We start from the raw sequence: 6,480 nt of genomic DNA, 5'->3' as shown, positions 1-6,480 counted from the left end.
CAAAAGAGCAAATATGTTTGTCATCACTGTTCCCTGAATAATACAAATGAAGCTGTAGCATTTTTACATTGGCTCCCACATGGCCTGATATATCAAAGAACTACTGAGTCAACATAAAATCTTTTTTTTTTTTAAGGCCTTGAATAGCTTTATTGAAATCTGTATAAATAAACATGCACATTTCAAATGTAAACTCAAGTGAACTCAAGTGCAGACAAAATTTTAACCTCTGTCATGCAGGAGGTTAGTTTACATTAAAAAAAAAGAGAGAGAGAAAAGAAAGAAAGGAAAAAAAAAAACTCAAAGCAGCTTTTAAAATACCAGGATGAAAAACCAGCTTTAATATCAAGGTATAAAGCAAAGCCATGATCAACATACCTCATTTATCCTGGTCAAATGCATATTTTTTAAACTTTTAAATGCTAACATAAATAAATATTTACCAAAATGTGCACTCACAGAGTGAACTTTTATTTACAATACACAATTTATAATCTATTGTATTTGATTAGTTCAAGTGAAGAACATTATACTTTTTGCTTTAATAACAGTGGGACACAAAACAATTTCTCAGGTAGTCAATATGTGAGATGTGTCCCACTATTTATATTTTCTATTAAAGGCAGTACTGTATGCCAATTGACAATACATTCTTTTAACTAGATCAAAGGGAAAAAAGCAGCAAATGAAAAATGTTTCAAATGTTCACACATATTTTTGGCATCCTGAATCCTTGAACGTGGTGAACTAAAATCAAATTCCAGGTTTTTATGCTTTATATACTGTCCAGCTTCAGATTCTGGAACACGCAGATGCCACTTCTCTTCTAACAAGTCACCTTCTGAGAAAAGCTGTAAGGCTATGGTGAATTCCATCAGGAACACACAAAGAGAGTTAACAGACCTACCTTTAAAGCCAATTGTCCATTAATTATTTAAAGACCAGTATATGAAAAAAACCTCAAAGCATGATGTAATCATTACTACTGATACAGAGTACAATTAAATCTTTCCTTATGTTACAATAATTCATAGGTTAGAAGTTGCCAAATTACAAAAAAATGGGGTAGAGAAAAACAGACAGCAAAAATTTTGAATTTGGACCAACACCAAATTAAAACAAATGAATTTTAATGTAAGTAAAAGAAAATTTAAATGGCGGAGGAACAGATTCTAAATGCAACAAAAAGAACATCAACATCAAAAAGGAAAAAACCTTACATATAACAAAAATGACTTTAGATGAAGGGTGAAATCTAGAACCTGTTTTCTACAATAGCAGTTAGATGAACATAATATTCTAGTTTTAATACTATGAAAGGAAATAACTTTCAAGACTTCCATGTAACATGATTCATTTTTTAAAAATAGGTCTACATTGATTGCCAGGGATAGACTTGAAAATTTGGTTTTCCAAGGATACTACTGCAGTATTTATGCCACATTGATACCGCAGCTAAATATCATAATAGTATATGTAGCAGCCTAATGCACATGATCTAGATTATCCAAAAACTAAGTTCAGCCATCATTTTCTTGCAGTATATTAGAGCAAAATAAATGACCAACATCCACAAATTTAACATTTGTCATCAGTTAACTCACATCCAAAAAATTAAAGAAAACATAATTCATCAAAACAGCAGCAAACTTAAAAGGGATTTATTTGTGATTTCCTATATATATTTAGCTTGTAAATACAAGACTGTAAATGTATTAAGAGACAATTTCTGTTAAAGTTTTCATTGTGTTTCACTTCAAGTACTGCACAAGTTAAAATCTGATAAAGGATTTACATTCGGTTATCTGAAACTTCCCATCTCAGACTCGTGTTTAATGTGGTGGGTGACTCCATCATCTCCATAGACACCACCAGCAGGAAAGTCTCTCCTTTATGGCTTCTGGGACTCTCGTTAGTTAGTGTGCATACAGTTTTCGTTTTCTATGTCATTGTCATTATCATTGCTATCTTCGTCACTTTCTAACGGGATGCCCGTGGCAGCGGAAGCACCTTTAGTTTCTCGGTCAAGAGGGAAAAAGCCAGTTCCACTGAAAGTGTCTTGCCTCTGGTAGAAGAGCACGTACGCAGCTTTGGACACAATCTGATCTTCAGATGCTGTCGAGACACTACTGTCATCAACGTAGTACCATTTCCCATCATCTTTATTTTTTGCAAAAGCAGTATAATGTCCTCCTCCCATCCCTCCATAGTGGTTGGAAACGGCGATCAGATGATAGCGGCAAGGACCCGCGTTTGGATTAATTAGGAATTCTGACATATCCAAGTCACTTATAGGAAAGTCAACTAAGGTATCCAATTTATCTCTCATGTATCGACTGTAAGAAAATCGTTTGAGATGTACCACAAGTACTGGAGGCAGTGACCATAAATCTAATTTCTTTGTGGCTTGTTGATGTTCTTTACAATTTGGACAATACCAAGGATCCTCAGCACCTAGCTTTTCCTTTGTTGTAAAAAGCTCAATGCAATCTTTCAATTTCACAAAGGGTTTTTTGGGAGGCTTATATTCCACACTTTCATGTTTCTCAAAGTCCTCAGCAGCATTTTCATCAAAGTATCTTTTTTTCAAATCAGGATCCCAATCCAAAGCAAGAAAAGATCTTTCATCTAGCCTAAGCTGCCTGTCATCAAATCTTATATGCCGGGTGTCATCTTTGATGTAGTTGGTATCGGTATTGCCTAAATTGTTGAACTGGAATGTAAACAATCTCTTTTTGTGTGTCCCGTGAGTTGACCTTTGCAAGTTTCCTCAGTACATAATCCATTTTCAGAATCATTATCTCCTCCAACTGAATCTTCAGACTGACTGTTTTCATTCTCAGAGGGAAGTTCTTGATCTTGGCTGGACTCATCATCTGGCTCATCTGTTTCCATTTCACTTGGGGAGCCTTCTTCATGGATGCCATTGGGGCCGTTCCCATTAATATTTTGGTCCTTACAGCAATGTAGGGATCCTTCAGTTTCTTCAGTTTCAGTGGATATTTTGACATACCGGCACATTCTCAAAAGTAGAAGATTATAGGGTTTATCTTCAGTATTGTTTCGTGGTACTGCTATAAGAAAAGGCTGACCAAAAAGTGAGGAACCAGTATGGTGTGTGTAACTTGAATGTCTAAATTTTTCTCTTAGGCAAACAGGAATAATCACATGCTCTGTATCTTCTGTCCTATTGATGTTAATCTCAAACACATAAATATCATCTCGCTCCATAATACTACTAAGGTTTTCATCCATGGCAAATATTCTGTGAAATCTATGATTGTATATATCAGTGACTATCATCTTATCTGCAGGTACGCCTGACAAAGTACAGAGTGCCGTACAAAGATCTTGTATGTTTCCAATTTTGGGGACAACCACTTTGTACTGCATAGGTTTGGTAAGTGGATCCATTCTAACTAAGTAAACTTCTAAGGTACGCTCTTTTTTCATGGGCAAAGGAAGTGTCAAGTAACAAAAAGGGTCAAATGTGACTGAAATCTTTGCACATTCAGGACATACTAAAGTTGACTTGAAAAGGCCATGAAATATGTCGACTATGATAGAATCATTTCTTTTTAAATGATTTTCCCAGGCTTCTTCAGCAACCACCTTATCTGGCCTCCCATCGGCGTCTTTTAGTTGTATGTATGGTTTTTTCCTAATTCTATTCAAATCCTCATGTAGACCATCCAACAGGAAAGCTAGTAATTCTTGACAGTCTTGCTGCTGGTATCCAGAGAACTGCGGTGCAAAACGTCCTACTTGTGTCTTAAAGGCTCTTGGTGTGACGTAGCTAAATTTTCCAGACCACATTTGTTTGATCAATTCAGCATAAGACTTAGCTATTTCACCTCTCATTCCTAAGGGATTGTCAAAATTCAGTTCTTCTTGATACTTATCATTGAGGAAATATTCAGTAAGTGGAGGTGTGTTGCTCAAACACTGAATAGCTGAGTTCATGAAGCAGGTGTTTCCCAAGTTACTCGGGCCACAGAGGCCTGGCTGCTCATTATTTCTTCCAGGTTCTGAATAATCATAGTTCTTATAAGCAGTATATGATGGAAGACAATAATTTGAGTTTTTCACATTTCTGTTGTTGATGTTGTTATAATTATTTGATAGAGATGAAGGAGATATCTTTGGTAAAGTTGAAAAATTGGATGCACCTGGGGACTTAGGAGCAGAAGGACCCCTTGGCCATGTTCCATCTTCATTTTTCTGTTCTATCACTAACACCTGTCCTTGGTATAAACCAGCATCCTGAATAGTGCTGTCTGGCTTATTCAGTGGCTCAAATGTATTACTCATGTATTTGTTCCACAATCTTGTCTCCTTCTCATCTGGAATATTGAAGATTTTTCTGATTTCCTTTTCAATTGTATCTATTGTGTCAGCTTTGCTAAATCTTCTAGTTACAACATTATTCATGTTGCCATTTTCACAAAGCTTCAGTTCTGTGAGATATACTTCTACTTTGCAGTGCTTTACAAACAGACCCTGTTCAACCACCTTCCGTGCTATTGGTTCTTGCCCTTCCATCAACGTGTACCAGCTGACAAGTTTATTCCAGCCCTCCGTTGGCAATAATATGTAATCCAATTCATCCATAAGATGCTCTTTGAGTGACTGGGCATCACCATCTTTGAGAAGTCCAGAGTTATCAATAGGTCCAGGATATACATTTTGATCTCCCATCTGGTATTTGTCCCAACTGTCAAAGCCAACATATTTTTTGCACTGTTTGAACCAGCGACTATCAACTAGGTACCAGGTGTCCCCCTTCCGGAGCGAGATTTTGAGCAGCGTCGCGATGTCCGAACGCTGGATGTCCAGATCCACCGCTCCGCCTTCCGCCATCTTCCCCCACTAGCGGCCAACATAAAATCTTTTAAATAAAACAGCGTAATAGGGAAAAAAATCTAAGAAGTTGGGGCCATTTTGACATTTTTAAACTTTTCTCTTTTGTCCAAACGGTCTATGTCATACTGATTTGTATTAAAAATAAAATAACTCTTCAATGCAAACCGTGTTAAAAGAAAAAACTCATGATAGCAAAGATGGAATCTGATTGGAGAGAGGGAGGATAATTGCTTCCAGAAATCTACCAAATTATATTCTCAGAGAAGAGGAGGATACATCATTTACATGTTTGAAGTGATTTGTATGTAAATAAATGAAACAATATAAACTGTCAGTAAATTCACCTTGAGAGCTTGATTGAATATTCGCTAATAAATGAGTAGCTTTCGTGTAGTGTGTTTCTAGTTTCCTGATAGTCTTTTAATATTTTAGTATACTCTTGGGTGTTCCTATCTGTATTATATTTGGCTATTTTGCATTGCAATATCATTTGTTGATTTTCTAGCATTTCCCAAGCGCGTAGAGTACATCTCAGAACTTTTAATCTTCGTTGATTCCTTTTCTGATGCCTCTCGAAATATAAGAAAGATTCTTCTAAAAAAGATGCATCCAGAGGGGCATCTATGAAATCATTCATATCCACGTTGTGCTGCAAAAATAAAAGAATGGTTTTTGTAATAGCAGAATTAAACAGAATGGCACAATCTAAACCCAGTATCAACTTCTGAAATTAACCCTCTGGCCACAAAGTGTTATCTACACTGAGAATAGTCCCCGAACACGAAAGCCTGTATTTCTCAGAATATCAAGAACTAATGAAAACCATCAGTGTTGAAAAAATGTCTTTTGATTCTTATGTTTTCTTTTCATACACCTGAAGATATAATTGTATACTCTTGTTGTTCTGAGATTGCTTCACAGTGACCCTTCATGAATAACTTAATGAAATTCTTAGTTAAGAAAAAACTTCTCTCTTCCCCCACTTGACTTTCACAAGTTGATGAGAAGTTTCAGGGACGGCACTGAATTCATTGAGCCTGCCATAAGAAATCCTTTGCAAATGATAATGGCAAAAGAAGATTCTAATAAAGTCTTGTAAACATGGATTCCAATACTGTAATTTTCAGGTACAAATATTCTGTCTTAGTTCCTCACAATAAGGCAACACACTAAACAAATTTCTGGATTTTAATCATTGAATAACTTTCTTGAGAGTGGTAGATATAGAGGTTCTAAAACATTTCTGTAGATTCTGTGACTTCGCCCAGGAAATGTCAGTCCTTATATGGATGTCATCCATTCAAACTGTACTTCAATGTGTGGAGTGCAGTGTAAGTACTTAGCAACTTTAAAGGCTATGATTCAAATCTTAAAACGGTTTGGTTCTGACATCCATCCTCTAGAGACAAGAACCAAATTTTCCATTAGAAACGAGCCAACACTAGCTAAAACAATCCTTGGGATAAAGAAGATGGAAGGCATGACCCTCCCAACATCAAACTTATGAAAAAGTGGTGGTAATTAAAACAGTATAGTACTGAAATAATGACAGACCTGCAGAGCAACGGAGTAGAGTAGCCTATGGCATAATTATTTACCCAAAACTCATCTGATAAA

General features: G+C 36.2%; 1 pseudogene; it reads right to left on the bottom strand.

Moving 5' to 3' along the window:
* Nucleotides 1-1,349: 1,349 nt before the first annotated feature.
* On the bottom strand, nt 1,350-5,246 carry LOC101551366 (ubiquitin carboxyl-terminal hydrolase 15-like; annotated as a pseudogene).
* Nucleotides 5,247-6,480: the final 1,234 nt, after the last annotated feature.

This window comes from Sorex araneus, chromosome 7, assembly GCF_027595985.1.
Source record: "Sorex araneus isolate mSorAra2 chromosome 7, mSorAra2.pri, whole genome shotgun sequence".
In the NCBI taxonomy this organism is placed as follows: Eukaryota; Metazoa; Chordata; class Mammalia; order Eulipotyphla; family Soricidae; genus Sorex; species Sorex araneus.
Note: the sequence above shows the minus strand (reverse complement) of the source record. Positions and strands in the feature narration are given on the sequence as shown.